This window comes from Geospiza fortis, unplaced genomic scaffold (assembly GCF_000277835.1).
Source record: "Geospiza fortis unplaced genomic scaffold, GeoFor_1.0 scaffold11, whole genome shotgun sequence".
NCBI lineage: Eukaryota > Metazoa > Chordata > Aves > Passeriformes > Thraupidae > Geospiza > Geospiza fortis.
In genome coordinates, this window is record NW_005054304.1 from 9,034,825 (window position 1) to 9,054,880 (window position 20,056).

Genomic DNA, 20,056 nt, shown 5'->3' on the forward strand with positions numbered 1-20,056 from the left:
ATCCAGCAGCGATCCAATGAAGGATATTGCTGCAAGACTGCCACAGAGCCCTGGCACGTCCAAAGCTTCTCCAACCCTCTCCTGGGGTCTACCCTCGTGGGGTCAGTCTTCTTCTGAGTCCATCCCCTCCAGGGGAACTCACCATCTTCTCCTGGGACTCTCCTGGTCCTCGCTGCAGCCATCTCTGGGGCTCTCCTGGTCCTCGCTGCAGCCTTCTGTGGGACTCTCCTGGTCCTCACCCTCTCCTGGGGTCCTGGGATTCTTCATCTCCTCCTGCAGCCTTTACACCAGCCATGCAGCTCTTGCATTCTTCATCTGGCTCTTACAGTGTTCCTTCTGCTTCTTGCAGGCTTCTGACTCTTACTCCGACTCTTACCCTTTTATGGTCCTTGTACTTAATTGCTTACAGGTGTCTATGCCACTTGTTCTTAATTGGCCCCAGCTGCAACTCATTGGGGAATACTGTGCCCCCTTACCATTCTCCCTACAGATGGAGAGTTCAAAATTGTAGCTGCCAGAATAAATGATCAGTAATGATACAGTTAACTTCAGCAATGAGGACTGTTCCCTATGTCAGGAAATATTTTTTGACTTAAATCAATTTTTTATCAAAGTGTGTGCATGTGTGCACATGCATGAGGCGCTCTGAGAAGTTGAGAGTGTGTGATCTGACCTGTCTGTAGTTCTAATGCAAAATTTACTGTAGTGTTTCTAAATAAAATTGTGGTTTAAAAAAAACCCAAAACAACCTACTCTATTTAAAGTGTTTAGGAGAAATTCAAAACCTCTTTCAATCAAACATTAAATGGTCCCTTAAGTTGCTCTATGTAGTTCACCTGACAAAAATGTCCTTTTACCCTGCTGTTTTAATATCTTATTCTGTCTGATTCTCTGCCCTGCAGTTTTGAGCAGAAGCTTTGGGGAAAAGTATCCATTCCTGAAAGTCCCTAGAGCAGATTGGTTTTTTTTTTACATTCTGGCTATCGCTTACTCACTATATGTTTGAGGAAAAAAAAAAAAAAACAAAACACCTCATTTCAAAGCTTTCTTTGTTAATGGTTTCTAGACCAAGCAAAACTTTGTTTCCTTTTCAGGAAACATGTACATTTGTGATTTGTGTTATGGTTTCTGTGAGAAATGTGGGAAAGAAGCTACTTGTGGGAGTACCTGTTGCAAAGGGAAGGGGGATACCAGGTGGTTGAAGAAGCCCAGACTCCTGTCTTGCTCCAACTTCTTCTGTGGTGCTCATCAAGTCTCCTCATTTGTATGCCCTGCTCCCAGGCCAAGGGGTTTTGTCTGAAATGTTTCATTTTAGTGAAGTGCTGATTTTTTTTTTAATAATACTTGTTTTGATGAGGAATGTAAGTGCCTCCTGATGACTTCTGTACCAGATGGGAGAGGGATTACAGGAACTCATGTGGCATTAGACCAGGAAAGCCAAGAAATTATCTCAGTCTGAAAGAGAGGGAATTTTAGACCAGAGAATGTTTGGTGAAGGGAAGAACAGGGTTTTTATTAACAGGTTTTTCTGTTCTTTCTTCTGGAGAAAAACTCAGTGAAGGTAAGTATGAAATCTTTTTCTGAGGCACTGCTTTCAAATAGTGTTTCCTTCTTTTTTTCTGGAACAGAATTGAAATTTTCGAAGATAAAAAGTCAGAAAATCCCATTTGAAAGAAAGATTAGACGATTTGTGTTTATTTTCCTTTGCTTTTAGCCCCTGCATTTGAAAACCAGTCTCAGATTCACGTGAGATTATCATCCAGAAGGTATTAGTGATGGCTTCTTTTTCTAGCAGAGATGAAATTCAAGTTTCTTCTAACCTCAGGATGAATATACTACTACACATCTAATTCAGTTACTGGAATTGCTTCTGTTTTCTGAGGTAAGAATCAGCAATGGTTTTGCTATTTGTCTGAGTCTTGAGGATATTCAAGTCAAGACTCAAGCCAAATTTTTAAACAAGTTTGTAGTTTAAATTTAATTTTTCTTCTGGTTCAGCCAGTGCTTTAGGGCAACGTCATCTGAGGAGCAATTCAAACCACAGGATTATTTGGCCTGAAATGGCTGAAGAAATTATGGGGTTTTTTTTGCATCACAGATGCAAAAAAGATCCTAGAATTTTCTGAGATCTGAAATACATTGCCATCTAATTTCAGGGGAACCTGGATTTTAATTCTCCTGATTTAGGAGGTGGCTAGTGGGAATGGGTCACTCTGAAGGTTTCTGCAGAGCTGGGACTGGTGTCTGATCACTGAAAGGGTGAGGGCAGGGCTGAGCTCAGAAAGGTCACACCACACATGCTTCCCTCACTGTGCTCTGCAAAGTGCCGTGGTTGGAACAGGGCAGAGCATCACCTGGAGCACACACAGAGCCCCTGTCACCGTGTCAGCAGGGACCATCAGAGCCGTGTCAGGGGCTGGACTGGAGCCCCTGGAGCCAGCACTTAACAGGGCGTAGCACTATCTGCTAAGTGTTTGGGGCAGTGGCACAGCTATTGCCTAAGATGTATTCCTTCTGGATTGGAACAATTGTCCCTCTGACTCTTCAAGGACGTGTGGGTCATAGCTGCTTTACATCCAAGTATATTCTTCTATCCTTTGTCATATAGGAACTGAAGACCTATAAGGGCTTCTTTGTTTCAGTGTCTCTTTTAAAAAGAATGTCTAAAATAGGGAGCCAATACCAAATTTGGGGTTCTTTTTTTAACCTCATTATTTGTCTAAGCATTGATAGGACTGATTCATTCAGCTGCCCGGATGAAATCCTCCAGGCTGGCTTTTTACACAAAAGGATTTTGTTCCAAGCATTTAAAGTGTGAAAATGTTTCTATTTATAGAAATGTCACCTTTGACCAGAAATGGGAAAACTTCAATATAGAAGATAACAAAACAACAACAAAATCTGTGTGACTGTCACTGCCATGACTTTGACAGCAAAAATTGTGACTTTTAGGGTTTTTCCATAAGCTGTTGGAGAAAATTCTGTGATTGAATGAGGCCAGAGAAAAAACTTGTTACTTGTAAGTTAGTAAAAAATCAGAATGTCTTTCCTGTGGAAAACACTGGTGTAATGAAAAGTGTTTTTAAACTCACTGTTGAAAGTAAAAGAGATTGTATTTTGAGTAAATTTACAGTATTGGTGGTGTAGCAAAATGTTAATCTGAGATCCCAGTTCTAGGACAGGTTCATTTCCATTCCAGTTCGAACAGCCTTTCCAGAGGGCACACAGCAGTGCTAGGCGTGGTAAATAAGAGCTCAGATCTCTGTGCTCAAGGCGAGTGTTTCCCCAGAGCATTATGAAGTTGAATTCCTCCCTCAGGTCATTTGACAGTTGCATTTCTTCCCCTGCCATTTTGTGTCTCCAGCAGAGATAACATTCCTTGGCTGTGCCTTGATGCCAAGGACCCTCTCCTTGGGAGACAGGAGCTTCAAGGGTCGTGAAGATGATAAGCATGGCTAAAAATCCTTTGCTGTACCTGAGAAAAGGAATGTCTTCAACTGAGGAATGAGATTAGGTGTGGATCTCAACTGGGTTGTTCTTTCCATGGGAAAGACTCTGGATAAGGGTAAGGCCGTGATGAAAAGTTGTATCTGTGTTCTGGTAACTCATTGCTGCTGGTGGAAAAAGGGAATAGGAGGGATATCAGCCTCCATGAGGGAAGGGGCTTGGAGAAGGGGATCGGAATTATGCTGAAGCCCCTGTTCATGCTGGGACCACCACCTCCGGTACGTTCAGCTTCTCACTCTTGGAATGAAAGCAAGCAAAACTTCTCTAGGCTTGGCAGAGGTGAAGGAGAAAGAAAAGACAAATGCACAGTTAATCACTGCCATTGGCATATGCTCTGTTAGTGGGGGAGGAGAAGTAAAGAGTCAAGCTTGTACAGGTTTACATTTTTGCTAGTGAGTGACGTGTGCAAAAGATGTGTCCTAGATAAGCATTGTTGAATCTTCTTTGTCCCCCAAAAACTGCAACTGAGAGATTTGCATCCGAATTCTGTGACTAAGTCTAACCCATACCTTGATGTTAACTGACTGCATTCATATCCTAAAGCTTAGATTATACTGTAGAAGTTCAGTATTTGAAAAACTGATAACCCTACCTGAGAAGCACTTGACCAAGGAGTGTCTTGAGTTTTTCCAAGCCCTAAAGTTTCTACAGTTGTTTCATTCACACTCAGCTGGCCTGATCTAGGCTAACACTTTGTTTTTCTTTGCAATTAAAATATTTCAGCTGCCATGTGAAATATGTGAGACTTTTTAGACTTGTCAGAAACTCAGCAGGATGGCATTGAGTGTTTGCACAGCAGCTTATAACAGTCCCAAGAATAATTCCTGGATCAACTTTCTGGCTATTTTTAAACCAGTGAAAAATATGAACTTTTGAATAAATCCATTTTGCTCCTTGGCTTTTTATTTCACTGTTGGTTATTTGACAGCTCAAAACACATTTCCAAACATGTCTCTCTTCCATCCCAAAATGAGCATGTGACTGTGGATTACCCATCAGACTTTGACAGTCTTTTGGTCCAACAGCACATCTGGAAAGGGATTTCTGTTATTTCTTTTCTTTTTAAAGCTAGAATGTACAAGTTCACTGGCCATGTGTTTAGTTTTCATTGAACTTTTTTCTTTCTTCCAGTTTTTGTTGTTTTGTTTATAGCTTTTTAATAATCATGCTGTACTCACCTTGTTTTTTGCTCTTCAGTGATCATATTATCAGTAGTCGTAAGTGTATCATATGTAGCTACTAGTGGACAGAAGGAAGACTGAGATTCCTGATGTGACTGTGAGACAAGTGAAGCTCACTCCCATCCCACTGAATCTGAAACCTAGAGAAGCTTTTCAGTGCAATTCTGCTCCTTTTGCTATCATATATAGTAGTCTGTAACTGAATTTAGCCTGCTTTGCTAATCTCAATGTTCAGAGACTTCCAAGGAGCTGGTCAGGCTGTTGTCAGACCCATGTGCCTTAGGAAGCAGCATATATGAACAGTCTGTTGTGTGTGAAACACCTTTGACACTTGCTGTGTTTCCAGAAATACAGCTGCAATGAAGGAAAGATGACTTTGGTGAGGGCTTAGATCAAAGTTGACTGTTTAAATCAATTAAAAGGTGATTGGTTTAGATTACATATAAGAAAAAAGTTTTTTTGCAATGCGGGTTGGTAAAGCACTGGAACAGGTTTCCCAGAGAGGTGATGAATCACCAGGAAACATTCAAGGGACTCTCTCTGATCTAGTTGGAGATGTCCCTGCTAATTGCACCTCTAAAGGTCCCTTCAGACGTGAACTCTTCTATGATTCTACATTTCTCAGTGTGCAGCATTTCTTGATTGACCACTGGGTCTGTTTTCATGCCTGGATGTTTACAGTCCATCTCTGCTCTCACTCTGTCTGGTGAATATAACACTCAAGTGTTGCAAGGAAGGGGGACTGTCGCATGTGAAGGCACCTCATGCTGAGGCAGGTGCCCAGAGGAGCTGGGTCATGAGACAGCCTGCCCTGGGCATGGCAGCTCTGCAAGATCTGTGGTAAAGTCATCATCACCAGTGGTAACTAGAGAAATACTAGCAGACTTCTTCTAAAAACTGATTAATCCAGGATTCAGCACTAATTCCAGCTGTTGACAATTATGCTCTCCCTGTGGCTTTGCTGAGGTGTGGTGTTTGTCACAATAGATCTAACCTGTTAAACAGATACTGCTTTTTGCTCCACCAGGGCTGCCTTTGGTGACAGATAAAATGATTCCAGTGTACAGAGGACAAGGTCCTTCACTTTGTTAAATTTGCCAACTGCATTGGGAGCCTGAGGGATGGAAGGTGTCATAGAAATATAAAGTGCTATTACTCATCCAAAATCACTCTACTCTCTTTTCCTAAAAAAAGCCCCAAACAACCATGGATACTTCTTCCCTGCATTTTGTTCAATGCTTGGTTGGTTCCTTTAAATCTGCACACAGAACTGCTACCACTTAGTGCCTGGATCTTGAGTGTGTCTCAGACATTTTATCTGACCTTTTGTTAGGCAATTATTTCTCTTACCTGTTTCTCCAGTTACTTGAGCAATCTGTTTTCTGTGACCAGTTTTAAGACACTGATTTTCAGTGTTTTTATTTAAACACACAATGAGTTTAAGCATGCAAGTGAAGTTCATAAAGCTCAGTGAGTCCAAGCACTTTGTCTGGTTGTACTCACTTGACAGGTTTACTGTATTTTCCCATGTCCTAGCATTAATTACAAACAGCTGAAATAGAAAGGCCTAATGAAAAACTAATCTTGATGTGAGAGCAGGAAAGAGAGATGTGTGGGACAGGAATTCAGTAATCCTCTGGCTGGAGGTTTAGCTGTACCTAAACACTGTCATTCATGGAGCCAACTTAAATTGTCAGTCAAGAACCTGTCAGTCTAAACAAGTCTGAAGTGTGAAGAAGTTTGCTTTAGTTGGCATTTAACTTTTCCCTTGGTGTTTAATTCTTACCTTTAATCAGAATATCTCACAGAAGATAGGGTTCAGTTTGATCCAGCTATGTGAAGTATTGCATGTAGTTGGCTTGTCCTCAGAGAAGTTTCAGCTCCGGCTTGCAGACATGGGAGTGAACAAAATGAGCAAAGAAAGCAGTTCCTCAGAAAGGACATCTGAGCAGTTTTTCAGGTCTCAGGTTTCAGAGAGTGGCATTTCCAGTATTTTACTTACTTCTGTAAGGAAAGGAAAAAAGGGAACCCTCCTATGCTTGTTAAAGGGCATGATAATAGATATATAGGGACAGATAATATAGATAGTAGAGTTAGATAGATAATAGGGTTAGATAATCTCTCTTGAGTTCTCTGTTGCCTTACAGAAAATTTAAACCACACTGGAAACAATATTAGCCAACAAATTATAAATCATCAGATTCTAAAACTCACTAATGTATATAGTAGCTCCAATATTGTGTATAGATTTTCCTCTGAAAGGCAATATTTATGGAAAATGTTGTAAGGTAACCAAAAAATGTAACGGTAACAATATTGAATGTATGTGACACTTGGTGGATTTAAACTTGGAGCATATAAACTAATGGAAAGAAGTGAAGTTCGCTCCCACACAGATCTGTAGCCAGCAGATCACAGGGATCAGGTGAACAGGTGCACCTAAAAGGTAAAGCATCATGATGCCAACACACAACTGACTGAAAGACACAGCTAACAACTGGGCATCTTCAGAGCAGGAAAGCAGAACCTCTCAGGTCAAATGATTGAATGGAAGTGAGGTGGTTCAGTAGGGAATGAAACCCAAGGATGAAGTAATAATGACACAAGAGAAGTCCCAGGCAGTGCCCTCCATCCCAGGCTGCCTGCTCGGGACTGCAGGGCAGCAGGCACAGCCTCAGGGACTCACTCTGAAAGGGTGCCCAGCCTCGGTGGTGGCACCACAGGGGCTCCAGTGCTGCCAGGATGGGCTGGGCAGGGACAGCCAGCTGGGCTGCCCTGGAAATGAGCTCCTCTGTGTGCCCATCCTTTTTAGAAATATATGTATATATACACACATATATATACGCACATATATACATACACGCACATACACATATATTTGTGGGTGTGTGTATCTATATATATATATATGTATTATTTTTTAAATAGTGAGGTATTTGGGTGTGGATGGGGTTTGTTTATTTGTTTGTTTCAAGTCATCTGTTTGCACTTGGAGCAGCAGTGGTGTGGCCAGTGAGGGTGACTGATGGGTCGTGTGGCTTGCTGGGGGCGATGCTGTGCTTCGATCGCTGCCGGAGCTGGCAGCCTGGCAGCCCAGGAGGGGCTTGCGAGCGGCTTTTTAAAGCCTGGGATTTCCAGCGCTCCTCAGGATGAGTCGCAGCTCGGCAGCCCTGCACAGAGCAGATGTGCGGAGGGGAGGGAAATGCTTTCGGCTGAACCCAAAAAGTACGTGCCAGGAGGAAGGCTTCAGGAAGTGGGAGCTGGGTAGGGAGGAGGGAAGGGAGCATTTCTCTTCTGCTTCGTTTTCTAAGAAATAATTTAAATTGATTGCTTCTTCTTTAAAAGGAAAATCTCACTGAAGTTGTTTTAATGTGAATTTTGATATTTCTTTTCTGTGTGTGTATGTTTATATATTTTCTTTGTGCTGTTTTGTTTAGATTTTTAGGACTGATTTGTAGTCTTGGCTGATGGGAGAAGTGGTTGTGCAAGGGGTTGGTGTAGCAGGAGGTTACTTACGATGGTATTTGTTGCATCATCAAGAGCTGACTGATTAAACCTTATTGGATCTGATCCATAATAGCAAGAACATTTTTATGAAAAAGGAAATATAAATGAAGTCCTAAAGCAGATTTCAGAGCTGTTATCCTTTTGTGGAACATATTAATAGAATGTAAAGTGACCTAAATGAAGTGCTGTAGAAAGGCTTTTCAATAGTTTATACATTAAGCTAGGATTATTTGAACACATTCATAATGAAAAGAGGATTTTGTTGTGCATTAAAAATTAGTTATGATGATTTGAGGCAGAAGACTGAGATAAGTCAGCAAGCTAAATATAAAGAATTTGTGTAGCTCTGTAGCCATACAGCCCCATCCCCGTATACCCTGACCTTATACCATTACAATATTTTGTAGAGATTTTAGTACAGAAGATTCACTGCTAAATCTTTGCTAACTTGTGTGGACTTAGTTTTATTAGCCAGCCCAGCCCTGGCATTCAAAGAAGTCTATGAAGAACATTTGTTTCTAGTCTGAAGAGTGGAAGAGAAAAGGAATGCTGTGGGAGAAACTCCACTGGGAGGGAAGCTGTGGATTTTGTTTCATTGCAACAGGTCCTGGAATAAGTGAGACAAAAAGTTGAGGCAAGTTTTTTACAGAGTCATTTAAAGTAATAAATAAGTGGCAAATGAAAAGGAATTTGAGCATATAACTCATAACTCCAAATTATTTACCAATATTGTGTTCTGGCATTGCTAAAGGTTGTAATTTTCAGTTGGTCTTTTTAATCCCTTCTTTACTGCAGTGACCCTTTTTGCTGTTAAATTTTTTCTAAAGTTTCTGAGGAAATCCAAGTTTTGTTCCCTGTGATTATATACTCGCCAAATTTTCAACTAATTCACATCCTGTATTGCTTTCTCTTGCCACAAACTTAGCTGTGCAAAATCACGTGTATTTGCAACTAAATAAGTTGATCAAGGGATCTAAAGTTGAAATTTGGTTGACTTTGTTTGGCTGCCTTGAGAGGTTGCAAATTATCCCCCCTAGGATGTCCTGTGTTACCAATGCCCTGAGATGCCAGCCTGGAGAGAGAGGGTGGCTGCTGAGGATGATCTGCTTAGTCCAGCAGGCCCTGGCTAAGAAATTGGGAAACAGAATTCAGTGCACAAACAGGATCCAGGGTAGAGATGTGTGTCTGAATATTGTTGCAGGTGGTTAATGGAGGCTGGTCGCACTCCTAAACCCCCAGGGCACGACAAAGCAATGTTGCTGCATGAGATGATTGAGCCTTTGGTATCAATGTACCCGAGAGATTTTCGGAGTTATGCAAACTTAATAGAAGCACGGAGCTGCAAGACATTGCAGCTGCAGTACAAGTCAAACTCTCTCAGTCCTGAAAAGCAGGAAATCTTAGTGTATAGGTGCAAGGGAATTTAAGTAGCTACTCATAATGCAGCTGAGAGGAAGCACCAGGCTGATTTGCATAAATTGGTTGCAGGCTGCTAGACACTCTTTATAAATTCTGTGATGAGGACAGCCACCCTAGGAAAGGTTTAAATAAAAAGATATTGCTCATATTTCACATGCAGCTTTGGTAGGCACTGGGACTTGAAGGCGTGCTTGGCAGGTAAATAAGTCAGCAGTCAGAAATGCCTGGTACAGATGGCAGTCAGTGCCTGAACATGTGATGGGGCACATGCAGAATGCAGGGCATGGTTCAAGGATGCAGCCTGGGGCTGCTGTGCAGCTGGATCACCCCGTGTGCCTGGGCCAGCCTGTTACAGTGAGGGCTGAGCTGGGAGTTAGCAGCTGATCCTGCTGACAACAGCCCAGGCACACGGGGTGATGGTATCAGCAGCTTCATTTGACAGCATTTGCAAAGTTTAAACATACCCTAAGCAGAATGCCCAAGAAATAAGGAGATTGACTGTTATAATTTTTGCTGATCCCTCTGGACTGACTGCCATCAGCACAGCTGTGCTACCAGTGAAATGACTGAGTAGGTGAAACCAAGCCCTTGCTGGCTGCGTGATATAAAGGGCAACATTTAAACAGCTCCAGTTAATCTAAACCTCCTAAAGCAACAGGAAAGAGCTTACTTTGTGCTTTGCAAAATTAGCAATGCCTAAAAAAGAACTTGATCTCAAGTGACAAGGAAATTTGTTTGGGTTTAAATTACAAAAAGGACAAAGTACTTTCATTGAACTTTGTGCAACCAATAATGTAGTACTCAATAAATTACTTGCCTTTTGTTGAGAAAGAAAAGTATGCATAGTTTCTTATATACCTGATATATTTTGCTACAATTTCTGTACTGAAACTTGTGCAAGTACTCAAATGACGTAATTGGCTTTACTATGAAATCGTCAGCATGGCTTAGAAACGTGCAGTGTTGTTGTCACCGTGCAGTTGCTGTCATAAGGGGTCCCACTCTCCATGGTGCTGCAGAGACCATTGCACCCCAGCTGAGTGTTAGCAAATGAAGGTGACTTCAGGAGCACCAGGGAGACTCTTAGTGGATCAATGCTGGCACTTTGGAATGCCCCAGTGGCACTGCTGTAGGTAAGTGCCAGTCAGTTACTCCTCAAGCAGCTGGTGAGGGAAGGCAGCATAGCTTAAATGCTGGAGGGCTGCAAGATCTGCAGTGTTTGCCATCCCTCCTCCACAGCACAGGAGGTAGCAGTCTGATGACGTCCTGGGTAATGCTTAAAAAAACTTAAATAACCTATTTGTATCCGAATTATTTTGTATTTAGAATCGGTGGCTGTTGAATTGCTTTGCACTCTGTCATTATCTCATTGTTTGATACCACAAAACTAATAGCAGCAAACTTTTGCTGAAGTTCAATGCAATTTTTCAATTAATAGTAACTATTTGTGTTCAGTGGGTTTTTACTCCTGGAGAAAATTTGAATATGTCCCTTACCCCCACAGCAGTTGTAGGCAAATTGTTGCATTTTTCCATTGAGAGATGGTCTTTGATGCAATGCTTTTCCAGAGCTGGGTGGGCGGAGGTAGTGTGAACTCAAATCCCGTATGGACATGACTTGATGCAGACACAATGTTTTCTTAGACTTCCATTTGTTTTTTGAGATTCTCTGATGTATATTACTTTGCTTGCATTTTAAAATGCTTTTTAACATAAAGGTTTTTATATGTTCTTTAACATAAATGTTATTTTCTGTAAATGGCACTTTTCTTCTTAAATCAGAAAAGGCCTTGTGCTGAGATTTTCTGTTCTGCTAGTTCATCCTGATTCCAAGCTGACATTGCCTCCAAGCAGAGGCAATGTAGGAGATGCTTCAAATGTACGTCATATCCAGAGATTATCATAAGGATGAGAGGAAGATGATGTTTCCTAATGTAGATGTGCTAAATTTTTTGTTAGTTTTTGTAGAGTCATGAAAAGTGGCCTATGGAATTAAAACAAGGGACTACATTACAATAACTGCATCATCCCTATTTTCAGTGGGTAACACAGTGGGGTGCAGAGGGAAAGGATGAAAATTCCTTCACTGTTGTATCAAAATTGTCTTGATGCTTCTCCAAACCAAAGTTCCTTGCTTTTGTGTAAGATATTGTTTCTTCTCCCAGGATAAGCACTGCCATGAGATAATTTTCTAAGAGATACAGACATTACTTATACTATACATACCTATTTCCATCAAATGTGTCAATTTATGCTTTGTTAGTTTAGTGCTTTAGAAATCTAAATGTCTTGATTGCTGTAATTTATCTCGAATTATGCTCATATTGCAGTTTTTATTAGTTTGCAAGCATTGCTTCAATCTTTGAATGTCTTCAGTGCTGCAGTAGATTTCTAATTGTAAGTGGAGCAGCCTGTTTCACTTGTTCTTTTGGAGACACTGGTGTCTCTTCCTTTAGCAATGCTTAACGCACAAGAAATGTGTAAGTTCTTCAACCTCCATAGGACTTGAAGAGCAACGACCTCCTTCCTGGATGAGAGTTTGTTTTACTCTTGTTTTAGAGAGTTAAGGGTAGTTGTACTGCTGCCAGAAGGTTTCATGTGGCAATAAAGATTTGCCTTTTGATGCTGAGATAGGTCTCCTTGAACATATTTCACCCAGTAACTACTCTTCCCAGTCATCTTGATTATCTCCATTACCTGTGCTGGCTAGATGCTTTATGCTGAGTGTCTAGTGGGAATTTGTCAGACTAAAATGCATTGGACTTAAGATTGTATCAGTGATCCAGTTAGATTCTCTAAAATTAATCATAAAACACCTTAAAGGTGGATTTTCGTGATGCTTAGGCACCTAACAGTGCAGATAAACACGAGGGAGTGTTTTCAGCACCTCAGGAAAGCAGTAGGTGTTTTGCCAGCAGTGCAATCAATAGGTGTGAAGTGCCTAAGACCTCTGGAAATCATTCTTTTAATGTGGGATTTAAAGGCACAGTAGCAAAAAGAGTTGCAAATGAAGTGGAGCACTTAACTGCAGCCTCCCCGTGCAAGAAATACTGTCTCTGCAGAGATTATCAGTTGAAAGCATCTAAAGTCTCTGGTGTAAAACAGCATTTAGGTTCACTTGGCTCTTTATGTCCCCAGTTTCCTGTGAAAGTAACAGAAGATTGGTAGGAAGATTTTCAATTTACTGAGACAGAATACATGTCCTCAAGTAATTGAAATCATATTTCATTTCACTTATGGCTTTAACCCTTATTTATTAACTGTGAGTTTTGAAGGTTTTATTGCTGGCATTATGGAATATTTTATGTTGGAAGGGTAGTTGTCAAGTCCTACCACCTGCTCCAAGCACGGCTCACTTCAGTATTTTGACGTTCTTTATGTTCATTCCCTGTGCACCTCTGGAAAGCGTCTTGTTCTGCCTTCTGCACACCCCACCTTCCATGCATAGAGGAATATTAAACAGACCCAAGCAGATATAATATGGAATAATCTTCAGTTTAGAGTGATCAGACAATTCTTTGATCTAAACAGAAACTGAATGCTACACTAATATCACACATGTGCTTGAAGTTAGCAGATTGAGAGTGTTCACTTGCTCTATTCCCCATGTTCTTCCTCTTAAAAGCATCTGTTGAGACTGAGACTGCCAGGTGTGAGACACAGGAGATAGTGGGGCTCTGATCTGACTACTTTTAGAAGATTTCATGTTCCCAAATGTACATGATAGAATGACCAAGTGGCATCAAGAAGTTGGGTTGCCCTCCACCCTCACCCATGCCACCCATGACCAAAATTTCTTTTTGAAGTATGGAAATTACCCTAGTTGGTGAAAAATATCTCTAGTTTCAGACCTTTAGCTAAGAATATTTCCTGCAGAAGAAAAGCTGGGATTTTTACAAATAGTAAAAAATAGAGAGGGAAATCTACAGTTCTTTATGCATAGCTAGTAAAAATTGTAAAAAAGCGTCATTGTAATGTAGCTAAAGTGTAATTCTATTGTTATCACAGTATTGTATTTCCTTCATCATTCACCACAGTTCTTCATAGGTGACAGAAGAATTCTAGAGCAGAGAATCCAGCAGGAACCAAATGACCACAGTGGTGAAAATTATTAGCTGTTTGTATTTTAAAAAGTAGCATTAGATACACTATATGGGATTAGTAAAAGTTGTTAACATCTTGCCTTGGCTGATTTATTGGGATGTGCTTTCATTTTGTAATCAGCCTTTGAAAAGTCAGTGTCAGCTGATGGGATTTTTTTCCACGGTCCTTAAAAATAAGCACAATATTTCATGGGGTCTAGTTAAACTGCAGGGCACTTTTCTCAGAGCAGTTTCCATGCACAAATCTTCCAGTAGCAGTTGAGTGCGTCTCCCCAAGAAGCTGAACAGTGGAATGAAAAGACTGCTAACATCTAGACAAGGTGAAGGATGTGCTTTCAGCTGTCAATAGTAAGGAAGAATTTTTTTTTTAATTAAAATATGAAAGTTCAGCTGTCCAGAAGCCAGAGTATATGTTGAAACCTCAGAGCAGAGCTCAGAAACCACTGGCAGAGATCAGAATTTCAGTGTGTTGCCAGCTGTGGACAGGCAGACATTTCACCGTGTACTTCTGTTAAATCCAGTAATGGGAGCCTCCCTTGGGAGGTGAACTCGTGCTGCTGTGGCTGATGGAGTGGGAGAGGGATTGTTCCAGGCTGACCATGGGTACTGTGGCATTGCCTTGTCAGCTGTGGCATTGAAAAGCCCAAAGATATAGCTGATCAAATGGCTTTTGACACGTGGTGGGCAGGCTGCAGCAGCAGCATCCTGGTATGAGGCATCTGTGGCTGATGAAATGGGAACTGCAATCATCTGGTAGCCTGGGATGAGTGAAACAGAGCAGGATAAGCTACAGGAGCTCAAAGGAGGCAGAGGAGGGAGACCAGATCAGGTCAAGAGCCCAAGTTATCCCCAAGGGTTACAGAGCAAAGTGAGTTCAAAACACTCACCACCGGGTGGCATAAAAAAATAAGATTTCTTTTTTAGGTGAATTTTGTGTGATTATTAAAGAGCTCCAGTTAGCAGCAGGATGCTCAGAAGGAGAAAAATAATGTATGAAAATATGCTACATAATAAGATTAAAACAAATATTTGCTGTAGTTTCTCCCTGATGACTGCTAAATTTCTTATATCGAAGGACTTAACCAGCATATCATGTTCTGGCCACCCATGTTTTTAACATGCTCCAAGGCTATAAAATAGATATATGTCCTGAAATTTCTGCCTTGTTGTTGCACTGTGCTAGCAGTCATCTGTTCCCTGGTGGCCAAATAAATATGCACTGAACTGTGATGGTCCAGCTAATTTTGATGCAGTGTCAGCATTGATTAGATTTGTTCAGTGTGCTGCCTGCCCGAGCATGTACAGCTTGGGTTGGGATTTGAGGTGCATTTGGACAGAGTATCAGATAGTTTTGATGTCATTTATGGCCAAGGGGACAATATGGTGAGTGTCTCAGGGGTCACATTAAGGAACTGTCTGTGCTGGCATGCAAGCCTGTGAGAGACAGCAGGGGAAAGATGGACTGAGCCCCCAACTCAATTGAGTGTGAGCAGCTTCTGGTAGTGGGTTTCTATTTGCTTGTTTCTCAAAATTTCGTAGCCATGGTAGAATTTGGTTCTTTTATGTTTAAGACTAGAACTGGATGCATTTAAATAGAACATAAAATTTCTGTAGAAGAAAATGTTGTGAAGACCTCATTAATGTTACCTGTCTGGATTATACAAGTGCACTAATACTGGAACAGAAATGTTCTCAGGAAACATGCCTTTGCTACCTTGGCTTAAAATTTTCAGGTCTTGAAATTAAAGTCCATGGCCTCAAGGTTTGATTCTAGCAGCATGGATTCAGGAGAGAAAACCAAGTGCTAATTATTTGCCAGGTCTTTCCCACAAAGTAAGGCTGGGCTGTGCAGGCATGCTCCATAAAAAAAAACCAACTTGTAGAACATTGGGTGATCCCTCATTTTTGCCAGTGCCTGCCCAAGCCATGCAGAGAGCACGTGGGCTGGAACACAAGTTTGTTTTTCAACTGGGCTGATATTTGGAGTTGGATTTTTTTCTTTTGAGCTCTGACAAACAAATGTGTCTTTTATCACTGATTTCAGCAGTGCATCTGACGATGTACATAGAAAGCAATGTCTCTGTGCTTTCCAGAAAGGGCTTTACATTTTAAAGTACTTTTAGTCAGTCTCCAGAGAGATGAAAATATGCCCTTTGAGAGCTTTGCAACTAGCAGACATATATTAAAACTTAAATTCTTTTTAGTCTCATTGTTTGCTACAGATTGCTATGTTATCATTTTAATATAATATCATTAATTTAGAAAACATCTGAATTATTAATATCTATTGCTTTTACTGACTCATTAGGCTGGATATGTAAAAATCTGAGTGTGCCTGCTTTAAGTATCTATCTGATTTATTCTTGTATTGAGAACTTGATGAGGTTTTGATGGTTTTCTCTTTGGAGTTTTTTGTGGCAGGTCAATGTTTATTGCTGCCATCCCCAGCCATGCCTCATTAGATTGCTTACAAGAAGTTTAAGTACAGATATTAAGGGCCTGAAAGAAAGCATCTCATCAAAGCAGAGGCTGTGCTAAACAAGAGATCTTAAGGATACAAATGAGTCCTGAAATCCAGTGCTTTGTTTCAGCTGGCCAGAAGCCCAGAAACAAATTGCTGGAATGGAATCAACTAGAAACATACTTTATTGTAGGAAAAAAAAATCTCAAGGTTTTCCCAAAAATTTACAATGACAGTCTGCATGAACACTTGCCTGGTCTGGGGCAGGTGCCTGACTTTGCTCCCTACCCTGTTATACACAGGCAGTTCCTGTTCTTCTTTGTGACTTTTGGATGGGCTACATGGAAGTCACACACATTGAAGTCCATTTGCTAAACCAGTTTTCATTTTGATTAAATACATACTGTAAATGTGTGTTTGAGTGCTCCTGGCTTTGGCATGTGAACTGACTGGAACAACTGTGGAAGAGGACTGTCACCCAGAGGCTGATAAGGAAAGCAACTTCTCCACATGTGGGTGATCACGATTTGACTTGACTTTCTGAGGGCCAAATTAATCTGACCTTACTGTGTGGTATTGGAACACAGCACTGTCATCCAGAACAAGCAAAGTTGTTGTCTTGATTTTGTTTGGGGCTTTTTAAAAGCCCAAAGATATTAACAATATTTTCCAAAAATCTTGATTTTTAAATGTCATCTTTTGTAAAATGTCTGAGGATCACTAGTTCTGCTATAGTCTCTGCACAGCAAAGACCTTCTCTTTGCTGCTTCAAGAGTTCCTAGTACAAGATATTTCATTAAGCACCAAATTTTGTTGTAATTTCAAACCAGATGGTGCTTTATACTGAAATTACCTGGATTATATGGACTATCAGTGAAATCATAAGGACCTTGGCAAGTACTATCTGCTAGCTAGCACGCTTGGATTTCTCCCATCTCAGCTAACATACTTAACATTGTTTAGTATTTTTCTTTAAAATTTTCAGGTGTAATGGTATAGACAAGATTGTGAACAGCAATTCAAACGTCTATGTTGTGAATCCACAGAGCAGTTCAACACAGGGAGATTGCTATGTTGTTAATTTATTTCCTTGTTAGTGCACATTAATCCCCCGTGTAAGCAAGCCCTTCCTTAAGCTCATTTCAGTGTAAATCATTTCCACAAGATGAGCTTGCAGCCATGAGCAAAACCAGAGGGTGAATAAAGCTGTGGATCATCTTACATCCACCTAATGCCAATCATACAACCATTTCATTCCATTTTCTACCCCTACCCTTTGAGGGGGACCTGCCCTTGCCCTCCTTTTTTAACAACAATTTTTTTTCTTCTGCATTTAATTAATTTTGTCTTTATTCATCTTAGCATCTGAAAAGCAGAAACAGATGGCTGTAATTATTTAGCCATCATTTTATCACTAAAAATCAAAATACAAAAACTCTCTTAGAATGACTTTCCTCATCTGTTTCATGTTTTCCATCTTTATTTTGGGAGAAATATGGGAGAAAGTTTATTTTTCTATCTGGTGCCTGCTTCCTTTGCCAGATAGTTGAGGGACAACTGTTAATTGTTTACTATCCTGAGGATCTGTTAGCTTCACTCCCAGGAAAGCCCTCCAAGCAGCCACGTAGGTGACAGTGTTTTGATGTTGTAGTCACTTCATATATAAGGGTAAGGCCACATCATAATTTATGTGAGTTGTCAGGTCCTCCAACAGTTCATAGAGTCAAAATGCAAATGATTGTAGCATTAATTCAGAAGGAGTCAAACAGAGCGAGCACAGAGCTGGCAACTATGCCAGAAGCTGGCCCTGGTGCAATTACTGGCATCTTCATGGACCGGTTGTTTACATTTGGATTTTTGACCTAAACAATTAGGTCATTCTGGATGGTGCCTTTGAAATGCTCACTCAGGAAATGGATGTGTCTTCAGCAGAGTGCTCAGGATTCTGTCCCAGGACCAAAATCTAGAGGGAGGCAAAGCAAGTCTGGGGGTAAAATGGACCAGTGAACTCATTTCAAGTAAGCACTTGAAAACTGAAAACTTGGTTCACCCATTAAATATTCAATATATTGAGTAAAATGGAATGCCTTCCTTCATTATCATTATGTTAAATCGCACCCTAAAGAGAAGGAGCAAGACTAAGGCTTATACAGAACAGGTTTTTCACTCTACATTGCATGGCTGTGGTGATACTGAGCATCCATAAATACAGTTGAGATGGGTGTGTTGAACCCAGGTCAGCTGTACATCACCATAGCGTGAAACAGCTGAAGGGGAACTTCTCCCAATGTATCTTTTGATTTTTTCAAGTTTTTTTCAGTTGCATTCTCAAGAGGTCTAAATTTGGAGTTAATAAAATAGAAGTGATGAGGCTGAAGTATAAAGTCAAAGTATTGCACAGTATATCTCAGTGACAAAAGACGGATACAAAATCTGTGCTTTACCAAGCCTAAAAGGCAGGACCTTCCCCGCAGTACAAACTAATCTTTTGCTGATTCATGGCAGCTGTCACTGACCATTTGACACATAATTTTGGCTCTAAGAGAGGCTAATATGGATATAATACAGTAAGATTCATCAGTGTCTATAGTGAATGCAACCTGCTGTATGTAGCTGCCATCCTGCTTACCAAGTTATCTGGAAAGATTTGTAATAGTTACTCTAATTTTCTTGGGTTAAAGCACTCATAGTAACCTGGAATATTCTCCTAAAGTTTCATTTTATTCTTACTAGTTGTGGAAAACTACATGTACAAAAAAGTAATACATAGAGTAGTAACAGCTTTTGAGAAGATGCGTAAAAACCAGCTTCTCCTTAAAGCTCATCACTAAACTTGTAATTTCTTTTTTATATTTCTTTTTTATAAAGGTTTCATCTTTATATGGTAAAATATTTACATTGGCAAGTATTTATCTTGTTAACTAAAACTGCTAAAAGGCCAGTTTCTCAGAGCTGACACTGTAGGAAAAGAGAAAAAGCCTAAATTTGATTACTATCCTAAAACCTTGATCATAGTGCTACTTGCATCCAGCTGGATGTTATGCTGCATGGAAGATGGGTCTGTATTAGAAAAGCAGCATTTGTTTACCATAGTAGATTTTAAATTCTCAACCTTAAGAGTATTTGAATCTTTAAATTTAAACTTTTCTATTGTGAAAATATGCCAAATTGGTGAAATACATTATGTGAGTAAAATGAAGTATATATTCTCCTTGATTAGCTTACATCTATTTGTACTGGTTTAGCCTATTATTATTTAGAAATTTTCCACAAGTTTAATGAAATTATTTTTCACCCAAGTTGAGGTTTTTGAAATCTATCTATGCACACACACACATAGATATGCACATTTCCCTCAGATTCAAAGGGCAGTGTTATAAATGGCTCTCGGTCTTTGTCAGCTTGCCCCATTTCATTCAGCTTGGATGCCTGCCACATCCTGCTCTCTCAGGGTAACACCAGCAGAGGGAATGAGTAGCTGTCTTTCCATTCAGATCTGAAAGTTATCTGACTGCTATTAACATTGGAGCAGAAGTTGCCATGGTATTTCATGGACTCCCCTGGGGGCAAGATCCAAAGTCTGTGTAATCTAAACATCTCTCACTTCTCACTGAGATGGAAGGCTCTGTGTAATCCCTGCTATTTATTGCTTTCCAGATTCCACTCTGTAAGCATCAATAGTTTGTATTTCATCCTGTTTTGCCAGCAAACTGTAAGCTGAGTTAACAAATGTGTCATGTGAGATATTTTTCAGCTTTTGACACAGCTCACCACCCGCAAATGACTAAACGAGGCCAAAATGTTCAAGTCAGCTTCTCTCCAGCATAGAGATAAGGTGAGACACCTTTGGGTGTGAAATTCGTAGTCTATTTCTCAAAT

General features: G+C 40.4%; 1 protein-coding gene across 1 annotated transcript in view; it reads left to right on the top strand.

The window, feature by feature from the left end:
- Nucleotides 1–7,845: 7,845 nt before the first annotated feature.
- Nucleotides 7,846–20,056, top strand: part of LOC102044841 (melanopsin-like) — a 33,398-nt gene continuing 21,187 nt past the window's right edge. The window contains exon 1 of the mRNA XM_005418135.2: nt 7,846–7,913. The gene's annotated coding sequence lies outside the window, so the exon portion shown is untranslated. The remainder of the gene's footprint in view (nt 7,914–20,056) is intronic.